Raw genomic sequence first — 25977 nt, 5'->3', positions numbered from 1 at the left:
AGACAGAATAATCAAGCAGGACATTTTGAATTCAAAATCATATTTGCTAGAAGAATTGGAAGAAGGTATACCTACGTGGATCACTAAAGCATGAAAGGTGATTTGATATCTGATGGTGTTAAATTTTTGCGTTGACTGTTCTTTTATATAAACATTCAGAAAATGTGCAGATAGCAAGTGTATGTAGACAATGAGTTACCATCTGCCTCATAGTGGGGTTGTATCTTCATTTTACAGATGGGGAAACAAACAAAGAGAGCACCATGCACACTTAATATGATGATATTTTGTTCCAAAGTTTATTTTCAAGCAAAAACAAAAATGTTTTGGGTTCACCAGTGTTTGTGCCCCCCATTGTTTTCCTATATCGTTTTGTCTGTTTGTGACTCTTTACCTCTCATCCATCCTTTGTTAATTCTACCTGTCTCCAATCATTCCCTCCTGGATTGTTCTTCCTCTGTGTGTCTCTTTTTCTTGTCTGTACCTCATACTGCTTCTTCACTGTAATTTAGCAGGTAGCTGCATAGGTACACCTTTGATACTGCATGCATGCGAACAAGGTCTGCTCCCAATCCATCTTGTTCAGCAAGCAGTACATGCTTGTGTCCTTAGCTAGCACCATGCTTCTGAGTGCTTCCTAAGACCCGAGAGCTTGGTAGTCTTGTGTATATCACAGGTTGGACGACCCATTGCCTGTAACCTCTAGATGTGTCTCAGGACTGCAGATCTCCAGTTCATTCAGCATTGGTGGGTCTTCACTTGCGATGCACAGGTGTTTGGCCTACAAAGCTTTTACTCCTGCTGAATGAATCACAAGCCAGAAAACACACATGTATGCACATGCGCTCACACACAATTTGAATTTCAGAATCATGGAAAAACACACTGCCTTTGCTTCAGTTATTTTTACTAGTAAATTGAGCAGATTTATTCTCTAAATCATTGATGGGTGATAAATGCAACCTCATGCATTTAGTTACTTTTCAGAGTATGTCCACCCTTAGGTATTTGTAAAGTGCTTTGTGATGTAGAAGGTGCTATAGAAGCTTTAAATATGCATGTATTTATTTCGGCTAAATTGATGGTTGTTGAATTCTGTTGACTTCAGTTGAGTTTCAACCAGAGATTACGTTGACCCATTACCATTACTGTGTTCAATCCGTGCCTTTGGTACTGTAGCATACTTGTCGTCTTGAATGTTTATGATATTCCTGGGGTGCCATAACAGGGTGACTTCTGGAGGATGGCAAGCAGCACATTTTCAGAGACTTTTGCTTAAGGCCAAGTTATCTGTATGGTAAGATTAATAACGCCAAAGAGTTGTATAATGTTCCATTCATTGAGATGGAAAGGTTGTTTTTTCGGGGGAGAGGGGAGATTTGGGCAGAAAATCTTCACGTGTAGTAAGCAAAGCAAGCCTGCTGGCATACTTTTGTGACTTTTTTTTTTCCTATCACTGATTTACAGTGGACTAAAAGATTCACTTTTTTGAGCTTGATACCCTGTTATTTGCATCCTGGTTGTTGTCTTGGCCTCAATTTTATTCATGGATAGTCCTTACAGCTTGACTGTCTAGTAATCTGTGTTTAGGTAGCATCTATGCATTTTAAATGTTGGGGTGATTTTTTCCTCAGCATACAGTGGGTGTTCTGTCCTCTTGATACATGTTGCAAAGGCTTGAAGACTAGACACATTTAATTTTAATATGGATCAGACAAAGCTGGTCTTTTATGTCATCTCTCTGTGCCTTAGTTTCCCCACTTATAAAACGGGGATAACGATACTGACTTCCTTTGCAAAGCACTTCGCCTTAAGCAGTTAATTTTTATTTGCTAGGTGAGTAAAATATCATTAGGATTTTGTTTTTCATTATCCTCATCCTGTGACATGATTGTTGAGAAGATTTTTGCACCTGAGTTGGTAAACTTTCATTACCATTTTGCAAGGCTGCATTAATGTCTAGCATCCAGATGATAATATCACTCTTGCATTCTTGGAAGCCATGCTCTGCAAAACCCGTTTATTTCCCCATCCGGTAGGTTGCATTTTGCCTAAATTTGCAGTGCACTCAAGTACCCGTACGGTCTGGAAATAGAAACCAGCAGGGATTATTTGTCCTGAGGTGGCTTTATGATAAGTAGGAGAGGTTGATTTTCATGAACCAATAGCACTAGACCAGGGGTTGGCAACCTATGGCATGCGTGCCAAAGATGGCACACGAGCCGATTTTTAATGGCACGCTGCTGCCTGCCTGGAATGTACCGTCACTCACTACCTGACAATTCCCTCACTCCCAACTCAATGAATCTGATTGAGGTGATCACATCCTCTCTTTGTCTAGCAACTGAATCCTTCCAGTTCAGAGTGCATTACCTACTCATTAGACCATAATGGCTGGCCATCATATTGCAGCAGTCTTTAGCATGGAGCTTTTAGCCTTACCATATAATGTAGAAATTCTGGATGTCTGTCTGAAAGTTCAGACACTAATTCCTTATTGGGACAGGTGAATTTTCCCTAGATTCGCGATATCATCTCTCATCTAATTTATATGCTTGATGTTGCAATAGTTTGGTCATTCTTAATACACCTGGGATTCCTACCTATGCTAGATCTGTTAACATAAATATTGAGTGCATATTAACTTGCATCTTCCACATACTGTTCTGAGCTGCCTTGATAAGACACCAGCCTGATTCTAATCTCGCATCACTTTGATAACTTCAGTGGAATTACACATGACTTACTTCAGGTGTGAAATAAAAATCAGGCCCCTACTCACCATTCAGATTACATTATGATCTTTGCTATATAAAATTAGACATCTGAGCTGGAATGAAAATCCTATCAGGCCCTTTACTGAAGCAGTGATTAGAAACCTGTGAAATCTGTCAAGTGGCTGTCTTAATACTTCCACAAGCATCAGCTATTAGAGAGAGTATAGACCATGTCATAGCATCTGAGGCCAGATCGTTTGACATACTGAGGCGGCTCTTCAAAGGTGCTGGACACTCCCATCTCCCAGTCAAAGCAGGTTATAAGATCAGGTGGTCTCCATGGGTCCCAGCCAGTGCCCATTGAAATCAATAGAAATGCTCTTTGTTGAGTTAAATAGGCTTGGTGTTCCAGTTGCACTAGTGCGGATGGGAAGGAGGGAGCAGGACAGAAGAGAAAGTGAGGGCTGCTAACAAAAACCTACATCAGCAGTCCAGGTCCTTCAGCTCATAGCAAAGCTCCTGCAAAGAGCAATTTTAATGTGACACAGAAACATAAAGAGCGTGGGAAGGGCTTAGGGAAAGCATTTTGTGCACCAAACCCCTGAAATTTTCATCTGCTGCTGTAGCTTTTGTGGGACATGGCTGGTCTAACAGTCAGTCCCCAGACTAGAGGATTCCTTCTGGGTGAGAGAATACAACCACCATTGCAGACTGCAAATATATGGGTCTGCTGTTCCATGTTTTTAACTTCTGTTTTTTGTTTTGTTTTGTTTTTTAACATAGGAAAGGTTTAGGATTAATGTACGTTAGTAAAGAGAGTAATGTCACAACTGTATTAATGTGAACTGAATTTTAGTGTGTGTTCCTCAGTTTTGCATAGGTGCAAAGTTATTTTCCCCATTTTAAGCTGTGTTTGATTCATTCAGCCTTTCTGAAAGAACTACATATTTTCCTACTAATAAAGATGTCAGTGCCCATTTCCTGGTGTTTGCTGGGAAGTTTCACTTGAAATCATTGTTTTGTATTTCCATGGCATTTCTTCCAGTATAGCAATGGTCATAGAAACATTTTTATATGGTTTGACTTTATCTCTCTGAAAAGCCTATTTGTCACTAATGGGTCCCCAGCCGTCCGTGCGATGCAGTGAGCCGCGTCAGTCTTGTTTGGCGTGATGGCTGAACTGGCATGACAAATTTTGTTGCACTGTGAGTGATGGTGACTGTTCATATCATAGGTCAGCCTCCAGTTGTGTGTTTCTCAGTGTGTGGAAGTGACAGATGACAGATTATCTGTACGTCCAATATCTGTTAGTGGAATACTCTCATGAAATGCTCTTCGTCCAACGTTACACAACATGGGTGAACTCCCTGAGTGGCCATGTGACATTGGTGGAGTCCTCCTTGTCTCTCCCCCAACCCAAACATGAGTTATTTCTTGCTAGGAGTGAAGACGCAGAAGATCCGATTTTCTAAGCATTAAAACTGAGGCCTTTCTGAGACTCTTCACAAAAAATCCAGCATCTGATTATGACTACTCCCCAAAACTAAAACCAAATCTTGTCTTAGTGGGTAAGCTGTAGATTTGTACTTTTTAAAATAAAATTCACATTTAAGAAAACAAAATGGGTTAAATTCTTCTCTCCGTCACATGCCTGTAACACCATTGATTTCAGCAGGGTTGCACAGAGTGTCAAGAAGAGCAGCATTTGGTTCAGTAAGATTGTAGAACGTGTTTGCATTAGGTTTTAGAAAAGGCGATTGCTTCCTGGATATGATGGAGGCAGACTGACCTGTTTTAAAAAGAAAAGTGTGGTAAAGCCTGATTTCTCAAAATTAAAAATAAATAAAAATAAAAAAGTTGCCTTTGTACTTAAACACCTCCCTCCAACCTTTGCAAACATTGCAGCATTGGGCATGAGAATCAAAACATGAAACTGATGAAAAGCCCAGCTTTTTTTTTTTCGTTGTACAAGCTGACTGAAATTAAAAATTATTCTAGTTTTATACAGAGACTAAAAGCACAGTGGGCTCTTCAGACAAAGGTGCAGATAAGCCCTTGCACTGAAAACCTACAATCTAAGGAACTAATTCTGTAAACTCTGTAAATATGCATCCGAAGAAGTGGGTTGTAGCCCACGAAAGCTTATGCTCTAATAAATTTGTTAGTCTCTAAGGTGCCACAAGTACTCCTGTTCTTTTTGCGGATACAGACTAACACGGCTGCTACTCTGAAATCTGTAAACTCTTACGCACATGAATAAATTTACTCACATCAGGTAGTCCTATTGACTTCCATGGGACTATTCGTGTGCTTAGTTATACATGGGTTTAAGTGCTTTGGATTGGGGCCTAACTAGGCAATGGAGGGGATCCAACAGCTGGCAAATGATTGAGTAGTGAAATTTATCTTGCATGTTGTTAATTCACTGTTTCTTCTATCAGTAGATCTATTTTTAAATCCATTCTGTTTCCCAGTTTATAACTTCTTTGAGGCGCTATCTAGGTGTTGGAATTTTTTTGTTTTGTTTTATTTTCTATTTAAGAATTGTGTTTGTAAGGAGAGATATGAAGGGAATTGTTTTTAAAAAAAAGTATAAACGGGAACTATAAACAGTGAAGAGTTTATATAAAATGAAAATGTTGATTCTGACTCTTTTGTTGTTCTAGTGTCTCTTTTGTATGTACAGCTCTCCGAGATAGGGAATAACTATCATTTTCTAATGATGAAACTGAATGATTAGCCATTTGAATGGAAATATGAATTAGCAAGTAGTTGTGAGTTCAGGCCACTGTGATGCTACAAGAAATGATTAAAAATCCTGTAGAAATAGCCTGTAAATTCTGTAGGGATTGTCTGCCTAATGTCACCAAGAACACAACACCCCCCCCCCCCCCAGTCTCTCCCCCGCACTGATTCTTGAGTAAGCACCTTCCCCTGACAAACACTCCAGATGCTCTCCATTTCCTCTACTTCTTATCCCTGCAGGAGAGCTTCAAGAGCACATACCTTGCAGCAAAGGAAGGAGCATACGGATGTCAATTGTGGGAAGGTGGAGAAAGAGAGTGACTTCAGGCCAGGCAGCCAATAATCTTGTCACAATGTGTGTCCTGCAGCTAAAAACTCAGGAGAATTGGGTCGAAAATGTTAGGCCTCCAGGGGTGAAATTCAGAAAAGGCACTGTATGCTTTCAGCTGCTCGCAGGACATTTCCAGGGGCCCAAGTCACAAGTCCTGAGCCTAAGGAAATGGATGTGGTTGAAGTTTTCGTTGTCGTGTTTTTCCAGAGGTGGAGTTGGCTCAATTAGAAAATTAAAAGTTAACTTTACTAATTACATCAGTGGGTTGGGTTTCATTGTTCCCTTGAGCACACCACGTAGGCTCCACATAGGGGAACAGGAGTCCACCCACCTGGAACAACTTGCAGGATCGGAGCCTCAAGCATTTCTTCTCTTAAAACCATTACAACCCTTACTGCATTCACCACTGATTCACTCGTTAGAACCTGTCCTCCTGGACAGCCACAGATTGAAGTGTCTGTAACAAATAGTGTTTGAAAAGGATGAAGATGAAAATTTGGCTCGAACATTTCCTGCTTTATTGCACTGCCAGGTGTGATGCAACCTGGAACAGACATTGGAGGCAACTGAAGCTGAAGTGTGAAGTCTTTGATCTGTATTCATGATATAATTTCAATCTGATGATCACCTGAATAAATTGTAGACAGGTAGAAGCAGTTTCAGTTACTCATATTTACTCTGTTCGGTGTATAAATTCCCTTTTCCAACGATCCTCCCCAATTTCATCTTAATGGTAGAAGTATAGAGAGAGAGGGGTTAATGTTTTCAGGGTGTTTGATTTAGATGTCCTGAACTGTAGATTTGTCATCTGTTTAGACTTTAGCGTTCAGGTAATATTAAGCCTGGGATTTCCCCATTCGCTCTTTCTTTTTTTAGAAAACATGTCTTAGGAGGAAAGATTGAAAGAATTGGGCATGTTTAGTCTAGAAAAGTGATGACTGTAGGGAGACCTGGTATGTCTTCAAATATGCTAAAAAGGACAGTGATTGATTGCTCTCCATGTCCACTGAGGGTAGGACAAGAAGTAATCAGCTTCCTTTGCAGCAAGGGACATTTAGGATTGATATTAAGAAAAACGCTCTACCTATAAGGATAGTTAAGCACTGGATCAGATTACTAAGGGAGGTTTTGGAATCCCTATCATTGGAAGGTTTTAAGAACAGGTTAGACAAACACCTGTCAGGGATGGTCTTCTAGGTTTACTTGGTCCTGCCTCTGCATGGGGGCGGGGGCAGGGGGTGGACTATATGACCTCTTGAGGTCGCTTCCAACCCTTCGTTTCTATGGTTCTTTCACTGCATTTCTATCAGCCATTTGGTTTGCTGACTCCTCCAATAGCTAGTTCCTTATTTTATGCATGAGAAGCTCATACTTTCATAAATGAAGATTTATTTTTGGTTACTATCCTCAGAGGTCACAAACAACAGGTTTTGCTGTTTCTTAATTTAGCCCACAGATAATGGAGGTGCTAATGGATGGCTGTTCTTTGGGAGAAGTACTGATTTCCCCCCCCTCTCCCCCCCACTGCTTCCCAGAGGTAAATAGTTGGCACAGATATATACAGGACTTTGTCATTGTAAGCAAATTATGCATTCTGCCCAGGTAAGCAAATGCTGACCCTAGCAGCAATACCAAGGGCTTGGAAGGTGCTGTCAAAATGGGTCTGCAGTGCTCACCCATTAGTGTGTCGGACTGTGCTGTTTGCGTTCGTGCATGCATTCTTTTCTCTTGGAATAATTCACATATTTCTTTACACTAAGATGACCACAGTGGTTTCCCATCCCCCCCCTTCCCTGCTAGAAAGTAATAATAACCACTTATAGAGTGCTTTATGTTTTCAAAGCGCTGGACTAATGCATAATAAATAACTAATGGTCTCTGTAAGTGTTCGTAGATTGCGAAGAGATGGTGGCTTGAGATGCTGTGAACACCAAAAAGAGCAGGAACTGTCTATTTTTAAGGCACCTTTCACCATAAATATAAGTTAATTTGGAGCACCCCAGATACTTGCACCATCTTTCATTGGAAATTGTTTCCTCTATCTTTCAAAATACAGTAGAATCAAAAAGTTACAAACATAAGAGTTACAAACTGACCAGTCAACCACACACCTCATTTGGAACCTGAAGTAGGCAATCAGGCAGCAGCAAAAAAAAAAAGAAAAGAAAAAAAAAAAGTCTTGTACTGTGTTAAACATAAACTACTAATAAACAGGGAAAGCAGCAATTTTCTTCTGCATAGTAGAATTTCAAAGCTGTTTTAAGTCAGTTATAAAAATAAAATAAATTAATGGAGATATCCTATCTTCTAGAACTGGAAGGGACCTTGAAAGGTCATTGAGTCTAGCCCCCTGCCTTCACTAGCAGGACCAAGTACTGTTTTTGCCCCAGATCCCTAAGTGGCCCCCTCAAGGATTGAACTCACGACCCTGGGTTTAGCAGGCCAATGCTCATACCACTGAGCTATCCCTCGCCTCCCAGTAACCCTCCCTTCCCTCAGTAGCAAATGAACAATTTAGGGTTGCAAACAACCTCCATTCTGGAGGTGCTCATAACTCTGAGGTTCTACCATAGATCTCAAAAAGCAGTTGTCAATCTTCATGTTTGAATAGAAAGGTAAATGTTTTGGGTTGCAGGTTTGGCTGGTTTGCAGCCTTTCATGGTCACTCCACAATGAGTTTGAAGTCCTGCCGGGTAAATATGAGAGCCCAGCTGAATGAAACGTAGCAATAGGGTGACCAGGTGTCTGGTTTTCGACCAGAACACCCAGTCGAAAAGGGACCCTAGTGGCTCCTGTCAGCACCGCCGACCGGCTCTTAAAAGTCCCGTCGGCGTTGCTGCAGTGCTCAGGCAGGCTAGTCCCTACCTGTCCTGGCTGGCACCGCGCTGTGCCCTGGAAGTGGCCATCATGTCCAGCTCCTAGGCAGGGAGACCACGAGGCTCTGCGCACTGCCCAAGCACCGGCTCCACACTCCCATTGGCTGGGAGCTGGGGGGAGAGGAAGTGCCTGCAGGCGAGCGCAGCACGCTCAGAGCCGCCAGCCGCACCTCCGCCTAGGAGCTGGACCTGATGGCTGCTTCTGAGGCGCAGCGCGGTCCGTGGTGCCAGGACAGGCAGGAAACCTGCCTTAGCCCACCGCTGCACTGCTGATCGGGAGCCGCCGGAGGTAACCCCGCGCCCCAACCCCCTGCCCCAACCCTGAGCACCTCAAACCCAGAGCCCCCTCCTGCACCGCAAACCCCTCATCCCCAGAGCCTGCACCTCCAGATGAAGCCCTCACCTCCTCCTGCACCCCAAACCCCTGCCCGAGCCCCCAGCCTGGAGCCCCCTCCTACACCCCAAATCCCTCTTCCCCAGCTCCACCCCAGAGCCCGCACCCCCAGCCGGAGCCCTCACCCCCTCCAGTACCCCAATCCCCTGCCCCAGCCTGGAGCCCCTTTCTGCACCCATAACCCCTCATTTCTGGCCCCACGCCAGAGCCCGCACCCCCTGTTAGAGCCCTCACCCACTCCTGTACCCCAGCCCAGTGAAAAAGAGTGAGGGTGAGTGAGCCACTGAGGGAAGGGGAATGTAGTGAGCGGGGGGGGGCAGGGCCTTGGGGAAGGGGGTGGGGCCTCAGAGAAGGGGCGGGGCTAGGGTGTTTGGTTTTGTGGGATTAGAAAGTTGGCAACCCTACGAGGATGAGAGTTTCTGTGTGTTGGATTTTATCAGTGGGGATGTTGTTGTTTTGTTTTGGCTGTGTGTTTAGAGCATTAGAACAATTTGTTAGTATTATCAGATGTTTTTGAAAGCAAATGATGCAAGTAAACTCTGAGAGCCTTGTTCTCAAAATAAAGATAACCCATTTCTTAGTGGATATTTCACATGCAGGTTGAGGTTAGGGTCTCTGTAGTGCTATCTCGGGGGCTAGCCACTAACAGGGGATCACTCCGGCGCTTTTGTCCAATAAGACTTTCATCTAGAATAGAGAAAGCACATGTGTATGTAATATACTGGTGCGGTGGGGTATACAAACTCTACACTGGCTGGAAAAGGGGGAAGGAGCAACTGTGGGTTCAGTCAGCCTCATCTAGCTTCATTTGCAGTAGGCGTCAGCAGGACAAAAATTCTCAGAGAATTTTCCCGAGCCTCCCACATCTCTCATCCCCCCCACTCCCCAAATATGTATAAAAACTCCAGGGCCCAGCAGGGTTGCGAGGGTGTACTTGGGGCTACAGGCTTCAGCTGCTGGGCTGGGAGGGGGAGCTCAGGGCTTCTGCTTGAGGCAGGGTGATGGAGTAGTTGAGCTAGGGGCTTCTGCCCTGTGAGGAGGCAGGACTCTGGGCTTCAGCTGCAGGGTGGGGCGGGGGTTGTCTTGGGGCTTTAGTACGGCAGAGGGGTGTGTGTGCGCTGCCCCACAGGTTTGAAAATATGTACTTTCCCTTCTCTGCGCTTTTGAAAAGGCTTTATTTCTCTGTGCATAGTACTTTGCTTAGTTTTAAAACAGTCCATGAAATAAAAATGACTTTCGCCCAGCATGGAGCATCCCTGGGAGTCTCTGATAATTGGGACAATCACTTAATTGGCACATTGGCGTCCACTGGAGTTTGCCAATTAAAAGGATTCAATTATCCCAGAATGGAAACTGTATCTTGGGCAGTAGGCATTAATTTATAACAATCATTTCATTTTAATTTGCAGAGCTGGAAAACTAATATTGTTCTTTATACACACTGAAAAGAGAGCAAACCCATCTTGCAGTGCAATTTGACACCGAGAGGAAAACTTACCAGTCATCCAGGATTCCTTTGCATCCTTAGTATGTAGTGGTATGAAGGGTAGTGAAGAGTTCTGGATTTACCCTACACATCATATTGTTTGAATGCACTCAGACTTTTCCAGCATGTGTACCCAGAGGAGCTGCCTGCCTTCACACATGCTCTCAGATTGCTTTCAAGCCCAGAGCTCAGCAATTAATAAGGAATTTCCATTCAGCCTGGAAGTAGTTTGTTAACTTAAGGTTTGTCCTGCTGACACTGGCAGGATTGTTGTTAAGAAGAATTTGCCTTGGAGATGGCTGTTAATGTGAAATGCTTTGAAAGGGAGGGCATAAAGGAAGGCTTCTGTGATTAGGGAATGTAGCAGTTACATTTAAAGGTTTAAAGGTAACAATGTCTATTAAAGTTCTGCCAGAAATGTTTTTCTTTTTCAGATGTCTTTCTTTCTCATCTGTCTTATTGCTAATGTGCTGATCACCTATCTTTTGTCATTTGTGTGGATCTTTGCACCTAGAAATAAGCAAAGCTGGGTTTAGGCTGGCCATTCAAGGTCTTTTGCCCTCATGGACATGTGCTACGAAAGCCCATGGTGCACCAGTGTCTGTCTTGGAATGGAATGAACAACTGTGCACTGCAGTAAATGCAGTCTCTTGCTGTGTGAGATAGTTGGGTCATGTGTTTGCATAACAGCACCGGCAACTCTTCCCTTTTAGTTTTAAAGAGGCAAATAAATAAACAAATGATGGTACTGCAGCTGAAATTTTCAATGCACTCTTATAATTCAAAGCTAAGGTTGCCACAGCACCGATAATCCTCTGCCACATTGTGTACGAAGGCATAAAAGTGTTTTAATATGCATTATGCAAAATGTGCCTATGCATATGGTACTGTACATGTACTGCTCTACTAAACGGCATGCATAATTTCCATATTAACTGTAATTTGGCAAGGAGGGCCAAGTTATGATTAGTGTGGGAACTGCAGCTCTGAATTTCATGATGGTTGTGTATGCAGTGCAGTTGTAGCCATGTCAGTCCAGAGTATTAGAGAGACAAGATGGGTGACATAATATCTTTTATTGGACCAACTCTCACCAACAAAAGTTGGTCCAGTAAAAGATACTACCTCAACCACCTTGTCTTTATGATGTTTGTGTGTTAGAATCTTTGCATTAAAATACAGTTCCTTTCATAGGTCTCTGTTGTATATTGAGCATCTTATGGTTTCTCTCTGTGTCTCAGCCCAGTTTCTTACTGGTGACAACAACAGCAACAGATAATACCACCTGAGTTGGGACACATCTGTCATGATTCAAGGTGCAAAGGAGGGGATTAACATTGGAGAATGAACTATCTTCTCACCTTTGGAGAAGGTCCCTCTTTAGGCACCTTGTAATGCTGCAGTGAGGGAAATGCTGCAATTGTCTAAGAAGCTGTGCTTCCTTGCTAGGTAAGACTCTAGATTTCTAGGGCTGTCAATCAGTTTTCACCAGCACTAGTTTGCTTAGAAGAAAAAAAAAATCTATGTGGGAGTTGAAGAAATTGACTTCTTTATAAGGAACCTTTTTAAAAATCAACGTCCTTTGAAAAATCATGAAAAGCTGATGTTTAACTTTTTCTTCTTTATTTTCCAAACCGAAGGATGGATCTTAATTGCAATTCAACTGTGGTGGGGAAGTTCAGTATTTTGTAATGGCTTCAAGCTTGAATATTCTATTTAGCACTTGAAATACATCCAGAGAGTGCAGAAAGAGGCTGAGAGCAGTTTCTGAATCACTGTTAATACGTTTGCAGCATTTACCAAAATAAAATAAAATAAAAATCAATAAACCACTCTTAGTGGGAAGAATTCATTCTCTGGCATGATTCAACAACGGTCAATTGTAAAGCAATTAATTAGCCCTTGAAAGTTATGGAGATCTTTAGTTTGAACTGTTGTCCAGTACATTCAGTTTAACACTCCCTTGCTAGGTTTTTGCCAGTCATTGTGGTACATATTGTAAAGTGGGTAAGCTGTCTTGGTAGGTGTTTGTACAGATAATGTAGTTGTGGAGGATTTTGAGTACAATCCCAGGGATAACTTTCATGTAATAGCCCTAATTTCTTTGTGTTGGTCATAGAGTTTTAGTAACACAGTTGGCATGGACTGTGCTGCCAGGCTTTTCCATTCATCAGGGTTTTTAAGCTGCTTGATCAGAGTCACCCTGCAGACCAAGATGTGTCTCATTTAGTTCCTTTACCCAGGTCTGGATTAAGGCATAGGCACTATGTGTCCGGAGGTGTTCTGAAATAATAGCTTGGTGAGGTGTGAACTGCCCCTTGCATCTGAGTGGAGTGCTAACTCTCTCAAGAACCCATGCTCTAGGGGAGCCTAGCAATATCGCCCACCAGAGGACTCTGTGTGTGTGGCCGCAGGGGGGCCCATCTCATGGTATGCTCAGGATTCCCTTAAAATTCCAGCCCTGCCCCTTTAGCTTTACTTTTGGCTTTCCTCTTGGTCACTTCCCAAGTGGAAATCAAACCATTCGCCTTCATATATAAAGTGTGGGATTTTCGAAAGGGCTTGATGTTTGCCTAATGCTGCTGCTGTTGGACTCAATGGTAAAAATCCCACTAATTTCAAAGTGCTGAGCACTTCTGAAAATCTCAGCCTAAAGACCTCATTCTGATCTTGTATTGGTGTATCAGGAGAAGAGTTAAATCTGGTTTACACTGGTATAAGTGAGATCAGAGTTAGGGCGTATGAGTCAAATTTTACTTAAAATTATGCCAGGGCAAATCTGGAGTAACTCCAGTGGTTTAAATGGAGTTACTCTAATGTTATATCAATGTACCTCAGAACAGATTTGGTCCTAAGATTTTGTCCTATCCCACTACAATCATCTCTCTCTGATACTCATACTACAAACTGGCCATGCATCCTCACAATTATCTTGATCATTCTGCTTCAAACAAGCTGAGAGCTAGAGAGAAGGGGAACTTTTGGTTCTGCATTTCCTCTTGTTCTGGTATGTGGCCTAAACTGCAAACAAGAAATTACTGCTCTGCTTGAAAGCATCTAAAGGGACTATTTGGCATAGTTAGAGAACAATTGTAACTATTAATTCTAGTTTGTCGTACAGCATTTTTCCTTTTGTTTATATGAGGTCAGCTGAGTGCTATTGGTTACTGAAACTGGATATGATATACTGTATTACAGCTATGTACATTTTAGGGCTAGCCTGGTTTTACCTCAGCCTCTTGGTGCTGTAGTCTAAACATGCGGGAGATGCATGGTCAAAAAGGTCCATGATTTAAAACTCTTCCCATCTAGTAGCTGCAGGAGAGAAGGAGAATTTCCTTGGAGGATTAAAGGGCTAAGCCATCAGTTCCTGGAGAATCCCAGTTTTCATTTAAACAAACAAATGAACAAAATGTTGCTAGTTGCCTTCCTGATTCTGCTGACACCACTACAGCCTCTGTTGCTGCTCTTAATTTTACTGCTGCTTGGGAAGGCTAAGTTAATTAAACTCTGGTCAGTTTAACGTCTGCTGTTCAGAACCTTGTGGATGGTTAATGGCATGTTATTGGTGTGTGTATATAACTTACATTGCTGTGACATTCAGGTGTGCAAAAGAAGTGGATCTTACACCAGTTGTGCATTCAGAATCTACTTAAAGTGCCTGCAACTCCCATGGAAGTCAAAATCTGGGCCCAGTTTTGCTCTCAGTGGCAGAAGCATATGACAGGGTCGAGTATAAATTAATTGCTTTTTCCTTCTGCCTTCCCAGCTTCTGCCCCTTCTCTCCCCCTACTCCGTATCCAAATCACAATGTTTGGAGACACATCATTTATGACCATCTTACTCATTGTCATTTACATCATCATTGAATATGGCCAAGGGACATCCACTAAAGTTGCACCTACTTGTTCCGAGCTGACTTCAGCCCAGTAATTTTGATTCTTTTTCCATGTAAAAGAAATTGTATTTCAGCACAACAACCCAAAGCCTCCCTTGTTCTTTTGTATTTAAACTGAAGTAAATCAATAGACTCTAGAAATTGTGCCTCTTAACAGCGTTGATTGTTTTTGTGTGTGTTTTTTTTAAGCAAGTAAGTAACTGAAATCAAGGCGCGATGTTCATTGGATGTTCTGTTCCCTGTGGTTTGTTCTCAGATACATTCTGTAAGCTGTACAGAAGACTTCAACCCTGGCTGCCTTTCCCACGCATATTGTATGTGAGGTTTTTGTTCCTTAAAGTACATTCCTTAGCCAATATACTGTTAAGTAGGGCAGTGTACTGTATGCAGCTCCTTGTGTTGAGCTCTTCTTTGTGAATGGTAATAAGGGGTTCTCACTGTAGCCTCTCCAGAGCAGTGTCAAATCCAACCTTAAGGCTCCCAGGTAGTTATCATGCTCATGTCCTTAGGAGCTAACCAGTCATTTGGCTTGGTGCATCTGTTGTGTCTCTTTAAAAAAACAAAACGGAAATGCAAGTGTGGGACTTCTTGCTGGGAAGAACCCCCACAGTACAGATGAAATGCACCCCCGTGCAGAAGGCCAGCAGAAAGCCTATGCACCATTTGAGTCCCACTAAGTGGGACTTACATTTTGCGTAAGTCTTATGCTGGCCCTCTGTACAAGGATGAATTTCACATACCGTGCAGGGTGTGTTCGGAGGTGCTGCAGCACGTGTCACTCTGCACGACAGGTTCCGTTTCCAGGACTTGGATTACATACTATCCTTAGGCCCAGAGCGCTGGATCCTTGCTGACATATATACAGGGCAGATCAATATACACTGCAAACTCCAACTGAAGAGTGAGAGATGAATAACCATGAGTGAGTGTGAGCTACGTTTTTCATAACCTGTAGAGGTACACGAGGCCCATAAATGGATGACCCAGCTCCTCCTCCAAGATACCACTGCTACTCTGAAGACAGAAGCATCCCTTAAAATTTGCCTGCTCGTGGTAGTATTTAAAAGTCTATCTTTGGAGAGGAGATGCAAGGAATGGGAAAATGCATCCTGGGTAGTCCTTGAAAGAGAATAATTCACTGTAAATTATACCATGCAATGATTATTGGCTAAAAAAATTCAACCACAGTGACAAAGAATGTGAAAAATGCAGTTGAACGTTCTAAACTCCAAAAATAATACAAATCAAAATCTTTTTTTTTTTTTAATCTTGGTTTCTGAGTGCTGGAATTGACAATGTTCAGAGTTGATGCACCGTACTGACAGCAGGCCCCGCCCCTTCTTTCACTAGCTCTTTTCTGTCATATTTCTCTCATCCATTACGAGCTTTAGAAGAGGCATAGGCAGCTGAATTGCTCTCTTTATTCTCTTGAACAAAAGGGTTGTCCCATTGTAGGGATAGCTGTCCACAAATAAATAAACCTCTACCTTGATATAATGCGACCCTATATAACATGAATTCGGATATAACGCGGTAAAGCAATGCTCCGGGCGGGCGCGGCTGCACACTCCGGTGGATCAAAGCAAGTTTGATATAACGCGGTATGATTTTTTGGCTCCTGAGGACAGTGTTATATCGAGGTAGAGGTATAGTAATATTTGCATTTCTCCAGTGCCTTTCATCCAAGAATAGAGTGCCCAGATGTCCCGATTTTATAGAGACAGTCCTGATATTTGGGGCTTTGTCATACATAGGTGTCTATTTTACACACACACACTCTCACTCTCACTCTCTGATCACCCTATCCAAGAATCTCAAAAGTACTTCAAGAGACTTCAATGACTGTGACCCTATAACATCCTTGTGGGGTCTCTAAGGGCATGTCTACACTTACCTCAGGAGCGGTCGATCCAGCGGGGGTCGATTTAAATCGACCGCCGAGCGCTCTTCCGTCGACTCCAGTACTCTACTGGAGCAAGAAGCGTAGGCGGAGTCGACGGGGGAGTGGCAGCAGTCGACCTACTGCAGCGAAGACACTGCGGTAAGTAGCTCTTAGGGTACGTCTACACTTACCGGAGGGTCCGGCGGCAGGCAATCGATGTTCTGGGATCGATCCCGGAAGTGCTCGCCGTCGATGCAGGTACTCCAGCTCGGCGAGAGGAGTACGCGGCATCGACGGGGGAGCCTTCCTGCCGCGTCTGGACCCGCGGTAAGTTCAGACTAAGGTACTTCGAATTCAGCTACGTTCTTAACGTAGCTGAATTTACGTACCTTAGTCCGAAGTGGGGGGGTAGTGTGGACCAGGCCTTAGTATGTCGACTTCAGCTATGCTATTTTCGTGGCTTGTCCAAGAGGATGTAATAATTCTGTGACAGAGCTGAGAACAGATCACATGTCTCCCAAAATTGCCAGTCTTAATCAGCGAGACTACACATCCTCCAATTAAACTGACAAGAATTTCTTGCTCTGCTTTAAAAAACACAAGAAACATGCGGCTTCCCAGAGTGACATAACTAGACCTTTTCATGCCTTTGTGCAGTGGGGATCAAAGAACTCTGCATTGGGTGAGGAACAAGGAGAAGATTTAATAATACTGATTTTTTGTTTTTGTTTTTTTGTATAGTAACTCCTTTTTTGGTAACAATTTGACAGAGTTCAGAATCCTTTATTCATTCCTGAAAACGCCTTTGTGACCTGCACTAAGTTCTCACAGCTATTTCTCTGGATAGAGTGGCATGAGTTGCTGTAATTAAAGCGTATATCAGGACCTTCAATCCCTACTTGCTGTATCTGGAATGTGAAATGTATTTAATCCTTTCTAACTGCAGTGTGGGGCCCCATTCTTTTCTGTGTGAGGGTGCACAAGATTACACAATTATGCTCTTGTAGCAGAAGCAGTTCTGCATAGCCCTTGGTGATTCTTCAGTGTGCAACTGCTGCACTCTGCTGAGCAGGCCATGAATAGCATCTAAATCCAATAAAGTTTTGCAAACAGACTCAAGTTGGAAATCCATATTTTTTCCCCATTTTGGAAGCTGTTAATCGAATAATGTACAAATTAGATTTTGTTTTCAAGCTGAGAATTTCAACCTGCCGAAAGGATTTGAATGTCCAATTAATTTTAATTGGGTGTACAAATCTCATAGGCAATCTTGAAAACGTCACTCTGAAAGTATTAAAATGAGCCTACTATGATATTTAACTGCATATGCAAAAATTGCTCTTAAAACCACATACATACAGCAATTTAAACAGTGTCAGCTGAGAACTCCCAAATACTTGTATTCACATCAAATGGTGCTATTGTATGCAAGACACTTCAGTAACATATGCAATAATTTTGTCCAGTTTCTATACTCTTTCCAGTTTAAAGAAAGGTCCCAATTCTGCAGCCCTCATTTACCTTCAAGGGTGCTGCGCTTGCAAGTAAAAGCTGCAAGATTGGGCCAGCAATTTCTGTTGGAGTTAACCCCCTTTTTTTTACTAAATACATAACAAGTTTGTTGTTGCTAACGTTGGATTTTTAACGGGGTGCTTTTATTTTATTTCATGTATTGTGATCAGGATGTTTTTGGTATCATCTGAAGGAGGGGTGACAAGAACTTTGTTTTCAAGGAGGCTGTGTGGTTTCAAGGCTAGGGAGTAGGTTAGAATCTGAGCCAAACAATCGTCCTAACTTCATTGCACCTCAGGCACACTATCTGTGTATCTAGCAAATGAGAAGAACAGGGAGAGATTCATGGTACTAGTCTTTTACCTCCGAGGGATCGGTGGATATTTGTAGAACATTTTTTGAAGATGAAAAGTGGCACTCACTGTAAATGCTCCGTATGGCACTGGTACCAAGCCAGCTTTGGTTTGTATTTATTACCTTCTGAAGGCTGCTGAGTTGCCATTGAGTTCTATGTGGACAAGTGTCTGCTTCAGAAAGAAACCCCATCATGGTCCACAGTGACAGGCCCCCTTTTTAGTCCTTTCAGTAGAGCCGGGCAGAATTTTCTCATCAAAATCCTTTTTTTGATGAAAAATGACTTTTTGACCCAAATGAAATTTTTCATCTTCATCCGTGTTTTTAATGAAAACGTAAAAGCAAAAAAAATTATTTAAAAAAAAAATGAAAATATTTTGCAGGAAATTAAGTGGGAAAATTCTTTCAAAAATCCCCACCAAAAGCAATTGATATTTTTGACTAGCTCTAACTTTTAGCAAAGATGCCAAGGGTTGAAAGAACCCGGCAGCTGGACCACCCTTCACACCCATAGAGGCAGTCAGCTCCCTCCAAACCAGGTTTGATACATATTGACTGGGGAGGGAGGAAGAAAAGGACCTACGGGTTGCAGTGGACGATAAGCTGGATATGAGTCAACAGTGTGCCCTTGTTGCCAAGAAGGCTAACGGCATTTTGGGCTGTATAAGTAGGGGCATTGCCAGCAGATCGAGGGACGTGATCATTCCCCTCTAGTCGACATTGGTGAGGCCTCATCTGGAGTACTGTGTCCAGTTTGGGGCCCCACACTACAAGAAGGATGTGGAAAAATTGGAAAGAGTCCAGCGGAGGGCAACATAAATTATTAGGGGGCTGGAGCACATGACTTCTGAGGAGAGGCTGAGGGAACTGGTATTGTTTAGTCTGCAGAAGAGAAGAATGAGGGGGGATTTGATAGCTGCTTTCAACTACCTGAAAGGGGGTTCCAAAGAGGATGGATCTAGGCTGTTCTCAGTGGTACCTGATGACAGAACAAGGAGTTATGGTCTCAAGTTGCAGTGGGGGAGGGTTAGGTTGGATATTAGGAAAAACTTTTTCACTAGGAGGGTGGTGAAGCACTGGAATGGGTTACCTAGGGAGGTGGTGGAATCTCCTTCCTTAGAGGTTTTTAAGGTCAGGCTTGACAAAGCCCTGGCTGGGATGATTTAGTTGGGAATTGGTCCTGCTTTGAGCAGGGGTTGGACTAGATGACCTCCTGAGGTCCCTTCCGACCCTATTCTATGATTCTATGAAGCTTGTACGTGGCTGCCTAGTATCCATTCTGTAGGGGTAACCTTCATTCCTGCGCAGAGGATCAGCTCAAAGTGGTACATAGGGCTTGCAGTGAGCTCTGCACAGGTAGGAGTAGCTCCATGGAACTCAGTGGGACTAAGAATATGTGTAGTTTGCAGGATTCAGACTTGACACTGCAAGTTGAGACTGTAAAAGGGAAAGTGGGGACAAATATTCTGATAACAGGATGGCACGGTTACTTGGTTGTCAACGTAGACTAACATTGAAAGGTAATATTTACAATTCTCTTTGAAGAACACACGTCACAATTCCACCTTGAGGTTACACTGTGCACGGCAGAGCGCGGAGTGTGGGAGGAGCAAATCTCAGGAAACTTGTTACGGCTGCCTGATTCTCTGCTAAGCCCCAGAGTGGCCTAGAGTAGCCTGGAGACAATCTGCCCTAGGCACCAATACAGCAGCTGAGGATTCCTGGAGTGCTTTGCGCTCCAACCTTTCCGCTTGCCCTGCCCCTCCACACCTGCAACATGCGCCTGCGCCAGGGTCTGCAGGGAGGGAGATGGAGGAGCTGCTTCTGTCCATGCTGGGCACTCCCATATGCTGGGGAGGCTTTGACTCCCTTTGTGCCACCTTGTTAACTGTTACAAATATTGCAATGCTTTTATCGGACTGTTCTCTAATTTTACTTGCATTAGCAAATCGGGCGCCTTGTCTTCCGTGCTTGAAAGGAACGTTTTCTGATAAACCTAGTCAGGTTTGTTTTGAGCGAGAACCCTTTCATGCTCTGGTATGCTGTGAACTTGTTGGATTTAAATTATTTATGCCTGAAAGGTTTTGTGTCATTTAAATTTCACTTCAGCTACACTAAATAACGATTGCAGATATCAAGGCCAGACATTTCAAACCTGGGTGCTGAAAATGAGGCAACTCAGGAAGTGAATATTACAGGTGCTGTGACCCCACGGTGCCCACTGAATTTAGCAGTAACATTTTCCAGTGCACCTAAGTGTTTAACTCTCATTGACTTCCAGTGGGACGTAGGCATCTAAATCACATAGGTTAGCCTTTTCAGAAGCATCTCTATGCCTAAATATGGCCTTAAGTGCCTAACTTAAGGCACCCAAAGTTTGAAAATATTGGCCCAGTTGTTTATGGTGAATGCATGGGTTTTGAGTGTATGAACAACGTCTTATGCCATGTGAATATTTTAGTTCTGGGTTTAACTTAAAAAATGTTATTGGTTAAAACGAGAATTCCATTTTGTGAAAAATTTCAGTGTTGGCTTTTGTTCGGCATCAGCATGAAACTGAGACCTCAAAAATTGTTGGGGGAGGGGGGCAGGGGAGAGATGCACGTTCCATTCTCCCTCCCAACTGCCCAACAACTAAGGGGTTAGGGCACTTGCTTGGAATAGGGGGACCTCAGGTTCAAATCCTTCCTTTGCCTGCTTTATCCCATGTGAGGGAAGTTCCCTAACCCCCAAGTTGTAGTTGCTCCCTCAATCTCTCCCGTTGTATATAAATAATTAACTATTTAGTGGGCCAGAGAGAGAGGCAGGCAGAGCAGGGGCTTGCACCTGGCCTGTCCACATAGTAGCCAAGCGCCCCCACTGCTTGGGCTATTGGCAGTAAGGCAGTAAGGCAGTAAGGCAGGGTCTCTCTGGTTTTGACCAGAAATTCCATCCTCGACCTAATGGAAAAATGTTGGTTGGAAAATTCCCGATTGCCTCTAGTTAAAACCACTCTCTTGCCATGGAAAGGCTTGCTTCAGAACCCATAGAAGTCAGTAGAGTGGGCTTTGGATCAGGCCCTAACTTGTTTACCTTGTTTTGGACCAATGCAGATTGAAACAGCACTGACGTTTAGCCATGAGAATTGAGTAAATAATTTGCATAAGCAGATTTATTATGCAGTTACTAGTTTTCCACAGGACACTGATGCATAAAAAATAAGAAATGAAAAGTAGCAGCTGCAGCGGGTCGCTAGCTAATTTTCAAATGTAAATAATTCAGCTGTTTCGAAATGATATTTAAAAACAAATTACTGTGACAAGGAGCACAAAAGATGACAAATTCCTTTGTAGTGGATTTTGTTTATATTTGGAGAGAAAAATAATGTAGGGTGACGATTTCCATGAAAGGTTTCAGAGCAAAACAAGTGTAAACTGATAATGGGAACTTCAATGTGTGCATGTTTGGGATGGAAAGTAATTGCATTTATTTGTGAGGCACACAGTTATATAATTGCAGTAAGTATGTGTTATTATTTATCTCCATTTTTCTTCTTCCATCAACCAAACTTTCTTTTTTCTGGCAGTACTTCCAGTAGTGACTTCTGACATGGATGAGAACCATCATCCCACTAATGCTTCCTGATTTAAGATTTCTCTGTGAGCCCACTGGATTGCTTTTCTGCAGCAAACCCTTGATTTTTAACACTGGAAAAAAAATATTGTCTCTCATTGTGGACCATCTAAATGAATAAACACCGATGAGATAGAGAGAGGCATGGATCTTTTTCCAGTATGATTTGGACATAATTCAGTTGGGAAGGGAGAGAGCAAGATGAGTTTTCCAAAGATAAATGCTGGCTCTGAAGTGTTCTGTGCTGTGCGCTTTGCCTACTCTGCTTTGAGTCCGACACAGGGTGATCTTGATCTACTGCTGTTATTTGGCTCTGAGCACATCTTTTCCTGTCCGTTTCACTTACCTGGTTTCACATGGCACCAGCTTCTACTGCAAATGGGAGATGGAAAATTATTTTTCGTCCCACAAAAGTTTTTTTCCGTGGAAATCAAGGCAGGCAATATATTTCAGGCTCTACCTAAAAAATGCTCACAGGAGTGGCACATTTATTGCTGTAGTTAGTTATTGTATTATGTAAAAGCGCTATCACATATATTGCATTGGCTGTCTTCTTAACACTGGAATTCACAATGAGACCCTCAAGTGTTTTATTAATGCTATTGACCAAATTAATTGTCTATCAATGCAGATAGGTCAGGGATCACTTTATTTAAGGAATTAAATATTGTACTTGTTTTTCGGCGACGTGTACTGGATGTTTTACACATAGACTCTTTGTGAGACAATGGTGTTAAAATATTGCTTAGGCTATCAAAAGCCCAATTATGAGAAGGGCTGAATGTCCTCAGCTCCAGTTTAAATCAATAGTGCCCAAAGGTGGAGGAGGCGTCATTCTTAATTGCAGTAACCCTTCGCTTTTCAGGGCAGTGCTTAATGCTACTAGAGTGGAATTTGACTCTGTGCAGAGAACCCGTACGCTACTTAAATCCTACGTAAGCCCTCAGGGATTTCACCCCTGTTGCTTAAAGTCCTTATCCTTTTTTGCATAGACCTCTTATTTAAAAAAGAAACCAAGTAATGGATGGTAGGTGCTTCATGGAGGTTGCCTGCTTTTCTCTGAAGCTTCCGGTGTTGGCGAATGGTAGCTGCAGGGTACTGTGCAAGGGTAGGCCCCTAACCTGATCTGTAATGGCAACACCAATGTTATTGTGTAGATTTGTCTGAAACTGAGTCTTGGCATCTATATGTTTCGGTGGTGAGTACCTCTGAAATGCGTGTATGATCATTGCAAGTTTCGTATACCAGATAGTGTGCTGTTACCTTGAATTACAATGGTCTTTTTGGGGCAAAGGCCATGTCTTTTTCCGTGTTTGTAAATCACAGTGTACACTCTCTATTAAACTTCTGGCAGCTGTTCCGCTCTGGTCAGAGACCTCTCTGCGAACATGTTTAGGAACATAAGAATGGCATTCCGGAGCAGAGCACTGGTCCATCTACTCCCAACATTGGTGAATGGGTTTCACTCAGCGTCCCCATTGTTCTTGCCTTATGAGAGAAGGTAAATTGAAGCGCCCGCATTACCATCTCTATGCCATCCATTGTTTTGGACACCACTCCCGTTTTATAGTTTTGTATGTGAAGCAGGAAATACTGTATCTGACCTCTGCATTCGCACTGTGCTCTCTCCACTGCTCTTGCCATGGTGACTAATGAGCTGCTCCCAGCCAAGACCAAGGATCATTGCTTTGTCCTTGCCCTCTCTGCTGACTTGGACATAATTGGTTCCCTCCCTCTCCCATTATGGGCCCAACCTAAAACCCATGCAAATAAATTGAAACACTCCCATTGGCTTGTACTCAGGGCCGGCTCTGGCTTTTTCGCTGCCCCAGGCGAAAAAGCCTCCGGGAGGAGGGCAGCGAGCCCCGGCTGGGGCTCGGCTCTCCCCCTCTGGCGGCCAGAGCGCCGGGGGCAGGGCAGCGAGCCCCGGCTGGGGCTCGGCTCTCCCCCCCGGCGGCCAGAGCGCAGGGCGGCGAGCCCCGGCAGGGGCTCGCCGCTCTCCCCCCGGTGGCCAGGGGGAGGGTAGCCAGAGCACCGGGGGGAGGGCGGCGAGCCCTGCTGTGGCCCCGTTCTCCCCGGCGGCCGGAGCGCCGCGCCGCCGCCCCCCTCCAGGTGCCGCCCCAAGCACCAGCTTGGGTGCCTGGTGCCTGGAGCCGGCCCTGCTTGTACTTATGTAGACCTCATCACTGTAGTGCCTCACAGTATTTAATGCGTTTATCCTCACAACACCTCTGAAGTAGGGCATTGCTATTATCTCCATTTTACAGATGGAAACCTGAGGCACAGAGAGGCTAAGTGATTTGTCCAAGGTCACACCGGAAGTCTCTAGCAGAGCAGGGAATTGAACCCAAGTTTCTCAAGTCCTAGGCTGGTGCCCTAACCTGTGGACCATTGTACCTCTCTTATATAGATATATAGCAAATTCTGTATGTAACAATGAGCACCACTCAGGCCTGATTCTCCTCACACTTAAACATATATTTTTTCCATGGCCTTCAGTGGAGATACTCCCAATTTAGCCTGCTGCAAGTGAGGAGGAAAATTGGGCTTCTCGTGACCTTTTGCTGTTGTAGCCCCAGTCCTAGCGTTGTATATTGCCATCCATCACTCTGTTACATCCTTATTTATATGGGAAGCTGCTCAGGGCAGGGACATGTTAAATGGGCTGTAAGGTGCTGTGTATGTCTATGCCACTTCATTGATTTTTCTGAAGTAAAAATAATTTTTAAAGCTTTAAAAGCTAGTGATAGGGCTTAGGGCTACACCAAAGCCGTGGATGCCACACCTCCTGAATTATGGCATATTTCTAGTCAATCTGGATTTTGAGAAAGGGACCCATCTCTATTAAATAGCCAAGATGGGAATTTATCTTCTTGATAGATTGCAATGCATACAAGAACTATCACAGGGGGACAAAAATATACACACAGGTATAATTAAAGCTGCAGTAACCCATTTGCCCATGGCTTGGTACATAAACAGGCTTCCCTATAGTGAGAATAAAAAGGTTAATATGAAACAGTAATACACAGAATGATATAGACAGGTACATGTTTTAATTTTATTTTTATCTGTTAAATGTAAAGAGAACAAGAGAAGAAAACGGGAATGTAAGGTTGAAAGAGAATTTGGTTCTCTGGTAACACTAAAAATAATTCCAGTTTTTCCTGACCTCACTGGAACTCCTTAATGTCTGTCTAGCATCTAACACTAAAATATGAAGAAAATCTATTTAAAAATGTATGGACAGTTATTGCAAATAGCAAAATAGAATGTCACAGCCCTGTTTCCTATGTATATTTCTGGACCAATGAACATCCTTATGGAGGACTTTCTGAGCACCAGGTCTGTGGGTTAAATGTTTTTGACCCTGAGATATTTCAGATAATCAAAGCCACAGCACATAAAGGTGAAATTCTTCCCCAGGTGAACAACTTTGTACCTCAGTGCTGTACATTTGTATCTTACTGAAATATAAATTAAATAGAAATCCCACCCACAAACATACCTTTTGATCTGTCTGGGGTATAAAAGATCATTTAACGGTATTAGAAATCATGTAAAATTGGCAAACCATTATGGAAAACAGCTCAGTTAAAACAAAATGATTTTTAATTCCTATATGTATATACTCAGGAAGCTCTTAATTATTCCAGTGTAAGCTATGTGATATATCGAGAACTTACAAGGTAACTTAGGTCTTAAATAATATTAACATTTTTTGAGGGAGGCTAAGATGAGAACTGAATGGCACAGATACAACTCACATTTATCCGCATGAGTGGAGCAAAATATTACATGTACATTTCACTCTTTCTTTTCAGGACTGAAACGCCATTAGATGACAGAGTAGGAGAATTAAGTGTCTGGAATGGGTATGGATAGAAGACTATGAATGTTAAACCACCACATAAATTGAAAGCTTCTGCCACCCACAAAATAACACAGATGTAAATTTTGTGATGCCTTTTCATTGTGTCTTTTATTATTGATTCACGGGTTGTTTTTTTTAATTATATTTGTTTGCTTAGGCCCAGATTTTTTTAAATATTTCAAAAAATTCTTCCATATTTAGGCACATAAGTAGCTATCCTGATTTTCAACAGTGCTGCGTACCCAGCAGCTTCAGCGGTGTTGGAAGTCAAGATGCTTAATTAGGAGCCTAAATGT

At 42.9% G+C, this 25977-nt stretch overlaps 1 protein-coding gene across 1 annotated transcript in view; it reads left to right on the top strand.

The window, feature by feature from the left end:
* ARHGAP32 (Rho GTPase activating protein 32) overlaps positions 1–25977 on the top strand; it is a 220154-nt gene that overhangs the window by 2562 nt on the left and 191615 nt on the right. The window lies entirely within an intron of this gene.

The sequence above is a fragment of the Terrapene carolina genome, unplaced genomic scaffold, assembly GCF_002925995.2.
Source record: "Terrapene carolina triunguis isolate 2854851 unplaced genomic scaffold, T_m_triunguis-2.0 Scaffold374, whole genome shotgun sequence".
NCBI classification, from domain to species: domain Eukaryota; kingdom Metazoa; phylum Chordata; order Testudines; family Emydidae; genus Terrapene; species Terrapene triunguis.
This window is presented reverse-complemented; position numbering and strand designations above follow the sequence as displayed.